This window comes from Oratosquilla oratoria, chromosome 29, assembly GCF_046742065.1.
Source record: "Oratosquilla oratoria isolate Oo_2021 chromosome 29, ASM4674206v1, whole genome shotgun sequence".
NCBI classification, from domain to species: domain Eukaryota; kingdom Metazoa; phylum Arthropoda; class Malacostraca; order Stomatopoda; family Squillidae; genus Oratosquilla; species Oratosquilla oratoria.
Window position 1 is genome coordinate 16,566,246 of NC_134805.1, and position 12,500 is coordinate 16,578,745.

Genomic DNA, 12,500 nt, shown 5'->3' on the forward strand with positions numbered 1-12,500 from the left:
GTGTGCATTTTTACGTGCATACATGAATTTGTGTGTATGCGTGTGTGTATGTGCGTTTTTACGTGCGTACATGAGTGTGTGTGTGAGTTCACCACCATGGTTTTTGGATCACGTGTTGGACTCATGATCGACAGCTATTTCCCTACCGGAAGAAAGCTTAGAGCTCGTGTGTGTGTGTGTGTGTGTGTGTGTGTGTGTGTGTGTGTGTGTGTGTGTGTGTGTGTGTGATTCACCATTGTCTTGGATCACGTGTTGGACTCGTCATCGACAGCTATTACCCTCCCGGAGGAGAGCTCAGACCTCGTATATGGCCAGTCTATGGGTAATGCTATGACCTTACACGCATCCACCAACTCACTACCCACGAGAGTTGGAGTAATGACTCGCAGCGCAGCTATACTGAATTTTTTTTAGCCCTGGGCAGGATTCAAACCCGGACCGCCGTAGTGGCGGCCGCGAACGCTACCACTGTGTGTGTGTGTGTGTGTGTGTGTGTGTGTGTGTGTGTGTGTGTGTGTGTGTAATTCACAGTGGTCTTTGGATCACGTGTTGGAGTCGTGATCGACAGCTATTTTCCTCCCGAGAGCTCAGAGCTCGTATATGACCAATATATGGGTAATGTTGTGACCTTACACGCACACACACCCCGAACTCCCCGTCCATGAGAGCAGGAGTAACAACTCACATCACAGCTATACTGAAATTATTTCAGCCCTGGGCGGGATTCGAACCTGGACCGCCGTAGTGGCGGCCGCGAACGCTACTACAGTGTGTGTGTGTGTGTGTGTGTGTGTGTGTGTGTGTGTGTGTGTGTGTGTGTGTGTGTGTGTGTGTGTGCTTGTGTGTCTGCGTGTTTGTCCATGGTCGCTGTGCGTGCTAATGATTTTTGTATACGTTTGTTTATTTGTCCGTGTGTGTATGTGTAGGTGTACATGGATGTGTATTTCAACTTTGTACGTGTGCGTGAGCACCCTATGTATGTATACGTGCGTGTATGTGCGTGAGGATATGATTAATGTAATATAATGAACTGGCGAGTTTTGACTCTGAAGTATTTAGGATATGACAAAAAAATTATGCGGCGTGTTGTACAATGTGCTCAGTATAATGGTGAAGGTGCTTTGCATCGATAGTAAAAAAAAAAAGAAAAAAAGGTAAATAAAAAAAAATCAATGCTTCATGCTGCTGTACAGCATAGCGTCATAAATGACGTAGACCTGTGGAAGGTCAGCGTTGATGTCAGCATGATTGATGTCATGATAGATTGAATCCCCCACGTGATGATAGTGACCGCATGATACAATGTAAGGTCAGTAAAATATGTTTTTACTGACCTTGGTATGGTGCATGACTAATAAATGGTTTGGTATGATATTGGTGTTATGTGCATTTCGTCATGAAATATATACATATACCAACATACATACCAAAACCTTTTTCCCCCATACACGGGAGTTAGCCAAAAGCAAAGGAATAGAAACCACTCCCTATTCCATCCCCTACATACTCCACTCCCCTCTACCCTCTTCCCTCCCTGTTATCTTGGCACCTCCTGGATGACGGGTCATCCCTTCATCTTGTCCACTGCCCTGGGTCATAAGCAGTGTCGCAAGACACAGCACATCCACAGCATGGCCGCTTCATTAAATCGGCGACCCACCCTCTCCGTCCCCTCATGCAGAAGAAGAGAAGAATATAGAAAATAAAAAGGATAAAGAAAAATCACCTGTAAAGGGACGTGTAAGTAACGTCAAATTGTCCTTCAGAGTCCGAAGAATGTTTATGATATCTGCAAAGAATGTAGATAAACTATATACTTAAACTCTGAAAAAAATCTAGATAGGTATTTCTGGTTACTGTGGTTGTCTAAGATAGACAATATTGATCATCTTGAACATGAATAAAACATTATATAGGTGTGTCACCAGCTACCAAACAAGTGTGGAAAACAAGTCCACATTTAACAATGATTAAGCTACAAACTTGTTTGAAACATGAGTGTCTATATCTTGTTGGTCATCCAGACGGCATCCAGCATGTTGACGGGAGCCGTACATTCATCCCTCGGTTGTCAACAGCTTCACAACAATCATGACATGTTTGAGGCCACATTTCAAAGTACTACTTTGAACCACGACCGCACAGACATGTTGCAAAGAAGGAGCAAATGTTCGGACGTGCCTTAAATCTTTAATCTGCTGTCTTCAGTACCCCCAGTTTTTGTTTTTAGCATACCCACAACAATAAGTTAGTGTAGGTACATCCTAAAATACTTTGTAAATATTTCCATTGTATCGACAAAAAAATGATAAGAACACGTTCTCGAAGAATTTGCTTTATTCATCTCCCTTCCATCACCAAAATCTGCATAGTTTTCTGCTCTTTCCTCTCTCCTCCTTCCACACTCTTACTTCCTCTCCTCTCTCTCCATTTACTTTACTCACTCCCATTCTCTTACATCTTCTACGACTATTTTCTCTGGAGTTTTTCCTCCACCCCCTCGTCCACATCCTCCTGTAGTCCTTTCCCCATCCTCCTCTTCATTCTCCTCTTCCTCCTCCTCTTCCTCCTCTTCCTCCTCCTCCTCCTTTTCCTCCATCTCCTCTTCCTCCTGCTCCTCCTCCTCTTCCTCCTCTTCCTCCTCCTCTTCCTCCTCCTACTCCTCCTTCTCTTCCAGCTCCTCCTCCTCCTCCTCTTCCTCTTCCTCCTCCTCCCCTCACACACCCCGTTCCTACTCCAGTTTCCTTTCCTCCTATTCTTCCACATCTGTTGCCTCTCTTTTTTCCTCTTCTCTCTCTACCTCCTCCTCCTCCTCTTTCTCCTTCTCCTCCTCCACTCCTACATCCTGTCCCTAGTCCAGCTTCGTTTCCTCCTATTCTTCCACATCTGTTGCCTTTCTTTTTTCTCTCCTCCTCCTCTTCCTCTTCCTCCTCCTTTTCCTCCTCTTCCTCCTCTTCCTCCTCCTTTTCCTCCTCTTCCTCTTCCTACTCTTTCTCCTCCTTTTCCTCCTCCTCTTCCTCCTCCTCTTCCTCCTTCTCCTCCTCTACTCCTACTCCAGTTTCCCTTCCTTCCTCCTATTCTTCCACATCTGTTGCCTCTCTTTTTTCCTCTCATCTCTCCTCCTCCTCCTCCTCCTCCTCCTCCTCCTCCTCCTCCTCCTCCTCCTTCACGACGACTCGCCTTCCCCACCTTACGACTTCAATCCACCGTAAAACACTCTTACAACTGGGCCGCATACACAACCGCATGAATATATGCATGTGTACGCACATACACACTCACACGCACATACACACTTACACACATCCACACGAGGCCACATATGGGGTACAGATTGTATAAGTTTTATGTAGTCAGTATTTTAGAGACCTTAAAGGAACCTCTACGGACCCGAGTCATGCAGTACTTCATAGCTGGAGGTCACGAGATCAAGAGTACAGAATGTGATAGAAGGGCATGATGAATCTCGCTCACATAAATATATACATGCTCGCACAAACATACACACACACACACACACACACACACACACACACACACACACACACACACACACACACACACACACACACACACACACACACACACACACACACACACACACACACACACACATACGAATACACACACACATACGAATACACACACACATAACACACACACACACACACACACACACACACACACACACACACACACACACGATTATGCCCACACGCACACACACATCCATGAACGTAAACACACATACACACATACGAATACACACACACATACGAACACACACACACACATACGAACACCCACACACACACACACACACACACACACACACACACACACACACACACACACACACACACACACACACACACACACACACACACACACACACGCATGCACGCACAGACACCCACCTTCATTTGCACGTATATTTCAGATACTACTCAACATGTACTATCAGACCCCATGTATCCCACGTATCCATATTGCAGTGAGCTGTACAGTACGCATCACCGCACCTGATTGCCGAGGTACCAAGGTACGTCCGTGCCCCGGAGGAATATGCTACGACCGTATATTGATTCGACGCCGTCCATTCCCTCCCACGATGAAGTATTGGCCTACTTTAGAAGGTTTCCGTTCGCCTTCTTCTTCCGTCCCTTTTCCTTAAGGAAAGTAGCTGAGGAATCGTTCTTCGGGCCGTAAGTGGCACGGCCACAAATTTGTGGATGATTTTGAGGTCCTTTGCTGGGAAATGATGGACGTGTATGTATTCCTTCCCCTCCCCCACCTCTTCCGTCCCTTTCTGTATCAGGTTTTTATGTCCGGAGTGATACTTGTCCCGGCTTGCATTTTCCAACATCCGCCCGCACGCACTCACGGGCATGGGTGTGTTTGTTTATGTCTCTAGATTTTTAATCGCCCTGTCCACGACAGGGGATGGCTGTGGGTATGGGGTTACGGGGTTGGCTGTAAATATTTACGTAACCAGCACAAGTTTTCATTATTTACTCACTTTATGAGAACTTATTGACAAATGCTCATTAAGAGGAATTGTTGATTCGCTCGGCGCGAGTACGCCGGCTGTGTTTACGCAACCAGCTCCTGCCGAGTGTTTGCGGTGAACTGCGGGTATCAATATTAATACTGAACCCTACTGAAAGATGCTATAGGCAACTTTGTTATAATGTGAGTGTGTGAGTGTGTGTTTGTGTGTGTGTACGTGTGTGTGTGCGTGCGTGTGTGTGTTTATACGCGTGGGTGTGCGTGCGTGTGTTTACACGCGTGTGCGTGCGTGCGTGCGTGTTTGTATATGTATGTAAGTGTTTGTGTCTAGATTCACATATATCTATCTACATGTTTATGCTTGTACACTTGTCCGTGCGCGTTTATTGTAAGCGCGAGCGTTCGTTGTCACCTGCGCGCGCAGACATTAATGTATTCGTGCTTAACGTATCGAACCTTTACGCGTATCGGTTCAAGTACAGAACCAAGTCGTTTGTCATTTGTTTGGGTTCATTTCGAACCGCTGCGCTTGTATGTTGGAGCCACCGCCGCGCAGATCAATGGGAATTTGTGTCCTACGCGTGTGCAGATCTGGGTTAGCTGTGCGTCCCTCGTCGCGTCTTCGGCATGATTGTTCTTTTCCCCCTTTTCCTTGCTCCAACAATGCGGTAGTCGGATATCGTGGTGGATGAGGGGTTATGCGTCGGTGGCCTAGATTTCTAGCCCACTAGTATAGGCCTCTCTATATGTAAGGCTTTGTTTGTTGGTGCTGGTCTTGGGGAATAGTGCTTTTTCGTTAAGTGGAATGGTTGCGTCTAAAGCAATCAAATGTTTGTCTGTGTGTGTGTGTGTGTGTATGTGCGTGCACGCACGCCTGTGTGTGAGTGTGCGTGTGTGTTTGTGTGTGTGTGTGTGTGTGTGTGTATGTATGTGCGTGCACACACGCCTGTGTGTGTGTGTGTAGGGGTTAGTTGTGAGTGAAGATGATTACATGTGAAGAGCTTGAGCGCGTTCGTGTGTTCACGCTTGATATACAAACGTGTGCGTGTGATCAAATATGTGAGTTTTTAAATAAGAAAATAATTATATGTCTACGCATATGCAAAAGGTATTCTAACCATTATATCTTACACCAGTGGTTTTCCTCTATATGACTTTATTTCAACATTTATTCTTTCTGCATATAATTCTCTTTCCTCCTTTTTTATCTCCTTTAATTCCTCTCGTCGCCTTTATTCTTTATTTCTTATTCTTTAACAATCATTTTCGTCGTTCTCCTTTATTCCATATTTTCTAACCATTACTTTCATCTTTCTCTTTCCAGTGTCCTTTGTTTTTCTACTTTTCTTCTATCATCTACTCTTCTATCTTCTGTTTCTCTTCCTTTCCTTCCATTTTCGACATTTTCTCCCACTTTATTTTATTCCTCTCTACAATCTTCTTCCCTTTTTTTCCCTTATTTTACAGCATTCTGCCCAACCTCCTTTCTTTCCTTCCTTCTCTTTGTATTATCCTCTGCAATATATTTTATTTTCATTTGTCTTGTGTTTCCTTTTTTCATCTCTACCTATTCCTCCTGTAATTTCTCTACCTACTTTTCATCTCCGTTTTTTATTTCTCTTTTCATGTCTCTATGCCGCCATTTTTCCTCTTTATTACCTTCCTTGTCCTCCCTCTGTCTTCATCCCTCTGTCTGACCCTTCATCTTTGGCGTCCATTTGAATTTGGTACTCAAAGTCTCCTCCTCCTCGTCCTCCTCCTCCTCCTCCTCTTCCTCCACCTCCTCTTCCTCCTCCACCTCCTCTTCCTCCACCTCCTCCTCTTCCTCCTCCTCTTTCTTAACCTACTTATCCACCTCCTCTTCCTCCTCCTACTCTTTCTCCTCATCCTCCTCCTTCTCCCTCTGCTCCTCCTCATTCTCCACCTCATCTTCCTCCTTCTCTTCCTCCTCCTCTACCTCATCCTACTCTCTCCTCCTCCACCTCCTCCTTCTCAACCTCCTCCACCTCCTCCTTCTCATCCTTCTTCTCCACCTCCTCCTTCTCAACCTCCTCCACCTCCTCCTTCTCAACCTTCTTCTCCACCTCCTCTTCCTCCTCCTACTCTTTCTCCTCATCATCATCCTTCTCCACCTCCTCTTCCTCCTTCTCTTCCTCCTCCTCTACCTCTTCCTCTACCTCCTCCTCTTCCTTCTCCTCCTCCTCCTCGTCCTCCACCTCCTCTTTCTCCTCCTTTTCGTTTTCTTCGTCCCATCCCCTTTTAATTCTTCATCTTTATCATCATCGACTTTCTGTTCCTCTTTCACATCCTATCCCTCCGACTCTTTCTCTCCCTCTTCCTCCTCTTCTTTTTCTTGCTCTTGCTCTCTCTCACTTATCTTTTTCTTTTCCTATCCTTGCCTCCTTTTTCTCTCCTCTCCTTTTTCCTCTTTATCTTCCCCTTCCCTATCCTCTTTCTATTTCCATTCCTCTTCCTCATTCTCTTCTTTTTCTTCATCCTCTTTCCTCTTCCCTCCTCCTTTTTTCCTTTTCTTACTCTTCCTCTTCCTCCTCTTTTTAGATTTACTTCCTTTTCTCACCACTTTACACCTCTTCCCTTTTATGTTCCTCTTCTTCTTCTTCCTCTGTTTCTTCTCCTTCCTTTTCCTCTTGCTCTTTCTTTTGCTCTTGCTCTTCCTCATCCTCTTCCACTTGCTCTTCTTCCTCTTCCTACTCTTCCTCTTGTTCTTCCTCTTCCTCCTCTTCCTCTTATTCTTCATCTTCCTTCTCTTCTTCCTCTTCCTCCTCTTCTTCCTCCTTCTATTCTTCTTCCTCTTTCTTTTCCTCTTCCTACTCTTCCTCTTGTTCTTCCTCTTCCTTCTCTTCTTCCACTTCCTTCACTTCTTCCTCTTCCTCCTCTCCCTCCTCTCTCTTCTTCCTCTTATTCTTCCTCCTCTTCCTTCTCTTCCTCCCCTTCTTCCTTTTCCTCTTCCTCTCCTTCTTCCTTTTCCTCTTCCTCTTCATCTTCCTCTCTCTCCCCTCTTCCTAATCTTCATCATCTTTTTGTCCCCCACTCTTCTCCCATATCATTTCCTCTTTTCTTTTGCTTTTCTTCTTTCTCTTATTCTCATTAACTTCTGGCTCCTCCTTTTCTCCCCAGTAACCTCCTACTCTTTCTCCTCCTCTTCCTCCTCCTCTTCCTCCTCCTCTTTCTCTCCCCCTCCCCCTGATGAAGCGCTTTCCTTTTTACGGTGGTTCCTCGTTGAAGAAGTCTTGCGGTGATGCTGCTCCGGGTCCTGGTGCTCACGCTGGTGCTGGTGTTAGTATTGGTGTTGGTGCTGACGCTGGTGTTTGATTTCACGGTGGTGTTAGCATTGGTATCTGTTAGAACGTGTGAGTACAGTGGTGTAGACATTTGGTGTTGGTGAAAGAAATAGTCCTGGTGGGGTTAGTGGTGATGGTGATGTGGTGGTAGGAGTTTCGTTTGACTGGGGGTTGGTGATAGTTCGTGGTGGTGATAAGGGTTTGATGAAAGGGTGCCTCGGCACTTTCACTACAGTTATCACTATCATTATCACTATCACTATTACTATCACTATCGCTATCACTATCAATATCATTATAACTATCACCATCATAACCTTTACTATCACTTTCACTATTACTATCAGTATTACTATAACTATAACTCACTATCACCATCACTATCACTATATCACTATAGCACCATCGCTATATCAATATCACTATCACTATCACCATCACCACCCCTGGTGTTTAGTATTGATAGCTGCGTGTCGGAGAAGGTGGAGGACGAAAGATACAGTTGTTGGTGTAGCTATTGTTGGTGATTCTGCTCCAGACGCGATTAATGTTGGTGCAACTCGTGGCGCCGCAGTGACTTGTGGTTCAGGTGGTGTTGGTGTATTTATTGTTGTTGCTCCCGATGGTGCAACTGGAGCAGCTGATAATAGTGACTCTGGACTCGAGTGTCTGGTGCTAAAAGCTGATGGTGCTGGTGCAGCTGGTGACGAAGCTGGGGCTGGTGGGCTTAACCTGACACTGGGATAGTTATGAAGCTGAAGGTTGTACGGTGGAGAGTGTTGCGTTTTTTGAAGCTGCTTGCTTGCCATGTAACGTGACGGGCTAGTAGAGCCACAAACCCTCTGGGTCCAATACTGATCTGCTTGTAGTTTTGTGGTGGTGGTGGTGGTGATGATGATGGTGATGTTAGTTTAGGTGGTGATGGAGGTGGAGGTGGTTATAGTGGTGATGGTGTTGGTGATACTGGTGCTGAAGATGGTGGTGGTGATGACAGTGGAGCTTTATGGTGATGGAGGTAGTGGTAACGGTGGCGATGATGGTGGTGATGGTGATGACGGTAGTGGTGTTTGCGTTGGTGTGCGGTGGCGGTGAGGCGGCCGTGGTGACTGTGGTGTTGCCTACGGCAATGGCGTTTGCAGCAGCAATGACGGTGTCAGTGGTGGTGATGGTGGTAGCAATGATGGTGGGAAATGTATATATTCAGTGCGAGAGGATGGGACTGTGATTATTTAGGACCGATATATTGTCTTAGTTTCTATGCTCTTCGAATAAACCTTTTTTTACGTAGACTGTACTGACTTTTGTTTCGGGTGATTTTCGTAGCTGAGTGCGTGTCATTTCCCATGTGAAGGGATTGAGAATATGACCAGTATATTTCATCCTGCCTTGCGTCAAACGAATGTTTATATATTTATTAACTCGTTCTTATTTGTTAATTCATTTGTTTATTTACTAATCTTATTTATTTGTTTATTTACTAATCTCATTTATTCATCTTTATTCTCATGTATATATTTATTCATATGTCTATTTACTTGTTTAAATATTTATTCGTTTATTTATCTATTTATTCATTTACTTCTTCTTTTTTTTTTCCCCTTATTTTTCAGGGGGATAAAGTGTTGGTCCAAATCCTATTATTTACCAAAGTCAATCCGTTACTTAACAAGGTCTCTGAGTACAGCGCCTGGTTGTATTTGTCATTGTGACGATGTAGTTCCTTTATGATGAATGAAATGCACCTTTACCACTCGAAAGACTGCACTGGTGTGGTGCTGGTGACACTACGATATAATAAGTCGATAAGGGTGATGGTGGTGTTTATGACAATGATGTGAATGACAATGGTGCAAGTGGACATGGTGTTAGTGACGCTGGTGTTGATATATTCATTCATATGTCTATTTACTTGTCCTACGCTCACCACGTTTTTTCTGGTGGTGTTTTGTGATTCCGTGGAGCACTATATAGATATAATCAAATACCCAAAGAGTGATTTAGCTCAGGGTCCCTTTCTGAGCAAAGGTCGAGACCTCAGTAAAGTCTGGAGGTCCGACCTAAACCTTTATGATAAAATTTTTCTGGCGTTTGCCACAGAGAAAGTGACACTGCTTGGACTGGGTTCACATCTTCGCTACTATGAAGAACTTTACATATTTTCTTCTGTCATACGGCAAAAGAATTCAACTTAGTCTCAAATCTACCCCTCACAACTGAGGAAATTCCTCTTCTGCCACTAGCCAGAACGATATAATGAAAAAGCGTTTTCAGGTTGAAGTGGGTGCCTGTGTGTTGCATAAGGCAACTTCTACGACGCTTTTCCTACAAGATCGTCTTCAGGTTGAAGTGATTGAAGTAGATGTTTGTGTGACACAAACAACTTGTATTCCGCCTAACCGCCCCTCGCCCCGCAATATTATACTCGTGTGTGTTCTTTTGTAGCCGACTGTGCCGGGCCGCCGTTGCCCGCGAGACGGCCGGCGATACCTGGCGTAGCCTGGGCAACCGCGCTGGGGCCGGCGACGGGCTCGTAAGAACACACGTATACATGTCCTACGCTCAGCCGTGCACACTCACGTACGTACGTACACACACACACACGCACACGCGCATGCGTGCAAACAGAAGCACGAAACACTAACCCTACGAGTGTGTGTACACGTATTAATGTATTTGATCTTTCAACACAGGTCGTGAAGAGTGTGTGCTAATGTTGATAGTATTAGATGAATTATTATACGTGGGCGTACATACGCATAAAGGAGTAGATATCCATAATGACTATATGGACAACCGCATATCCATGTAAATGATTATGCAAACACAAACAAAATGAAGAAACTTATGCACATCATCTCTCACTCTCTCAATGAATATATATATATATATATATATATATATATATATATATATATATGTGTGTGTGTGTGTGTGTGTGTGTGTGAGAGAGAGAGAGAGAGAGAGAGAGAGAAAGAGAGAGTTAGAGAGAGAGAGTTAGATAGATTGACAAATGAGAAAGGAAGAACTCTGGAAAGGTGAAAATGGAGAAGAGAGTGGGGAAGGAAGCTTGGGTGTGAGGAAAGGGAGCATGAAACAGGGATGGCTTCGGGAAGTGGAAAAGGAAAATAATAGAAAGAGATATGAGAAAGGAAGGGTGGAGGGGGAAGTGTAGTGAAATATGGAGAAATATGTGAAGAAAGGGACAGTTTTGGGTAAGAGAAGAGGAAAGAGAAGGATAAGGAAGGAGACAAGGAAGAGGAAGATGAAGAGAGACATGAAGACGGAGAGGGAAGGGGAAGAGAAAGGGAGAGGACAATGGCCATGAAAAGGTGTTACAAAGGTAGAGAGAAGAGGGGAAAAAATAGGTTAAAGCACACAGTAAATGCGTAAGGGAAGGAAAGGGAAGAAAAGGGGGAATGAGAAGTAAGGGGAAAGGGAAGGGGAAAGGGAGCAGCTAAGTGGGCGAGACGCGAAAAAGGGGACAAACGAGGGGAAGTAAAGCAGGGAGCGACGAGGGAAAGGTGATTAGAGGGGAGAAGAAGGGACGAGGGGATAAGGGGAAATTAGAGATAACGCAAAAGGGGCAGATTAGAAATGAGGGAGGGGAGGAGGAGGAGGAGGTGGAGGGTAGGAAAGCAAGTGAGGGAGGGAAACGGGAGGGAAAAAAAGAAGAAGAATGATAGAAGGAGAGGAGGAAAAGCAAAAAGATGAAAAGAAAGAGGAGGAGAAAAAAGAAAAGGAGGAAGAAGGAGAAGAGAAAGACAAAGACGAGGATGAAGAGATGAAGAAGGATAAGGAGGAGAAGGAAAAGAAGGAGGAAATGATGAAGAAGGATAAGGAGAAGAAGGAAAAGGAGGAAGAAGTGATGAAGAAGGACAAGAAGAGAAGGAAAAGGAGGAGGAAGTGATGAAGAAGGAGAAAGAAAAGGAGGAAGGGATGAAGAAGGATAAGGAGGAGAAGGAAAAGGAGGAGGAAGGGATGAAGAAGGATGAGGAGGAGGAAAGGATAAAAAAGGATAAGGAGAAGGAGAAGGAGGAGGAGGACGAACGAGCGGTTTTGAAAAAAAAAATTATCATGCATCAGCCAAAACAAATCCCTTAATTACGCCATCATAGTGCAAAGAAGATTAATCAAGATAATATTGAACCCCCACAGAGACCCAAAAATTCGTCTAAAATAAATGAAAATGTCCTGCTACAGTCACAGCAAAGTATTTGGAATATGTCATGGCACAGAAAGTGCTGAGGAATTAATAGAAAGGAAGGGAAAGGGTGTGGAAATCAGAAAACGAAAAGGGGGGAAGATAGACGGTGACTGGAATGCAGCTTGTCGTCACACAAGCACCACCAAGCACCACATTGTCCAATTACACGCACACAAGCACACTCAAACCAAGAGATGTCCGGTTAAACGCATGCAAGCACCACCCAACAGAACATTGTCCGGATAAACGCATATACACATCGGTCCGCATGGTAATACCCCGGTTGGACGTGTAGAAGTGGAGTTCAACATGGAGCGTTCAGTTATACGCCGTCGCGTTGTCCGTTCACAGGCATCCGGGCATCGTTTGGCATAGCATCCGGATATTAGATGCATTCATGCAGCAGATCCCGAACCACCAGATTTCCGGAGCGGCGTGACAGAAGCACCGTAGGCCCTTTTCGATGTCGTGGGGGACGGAAACAG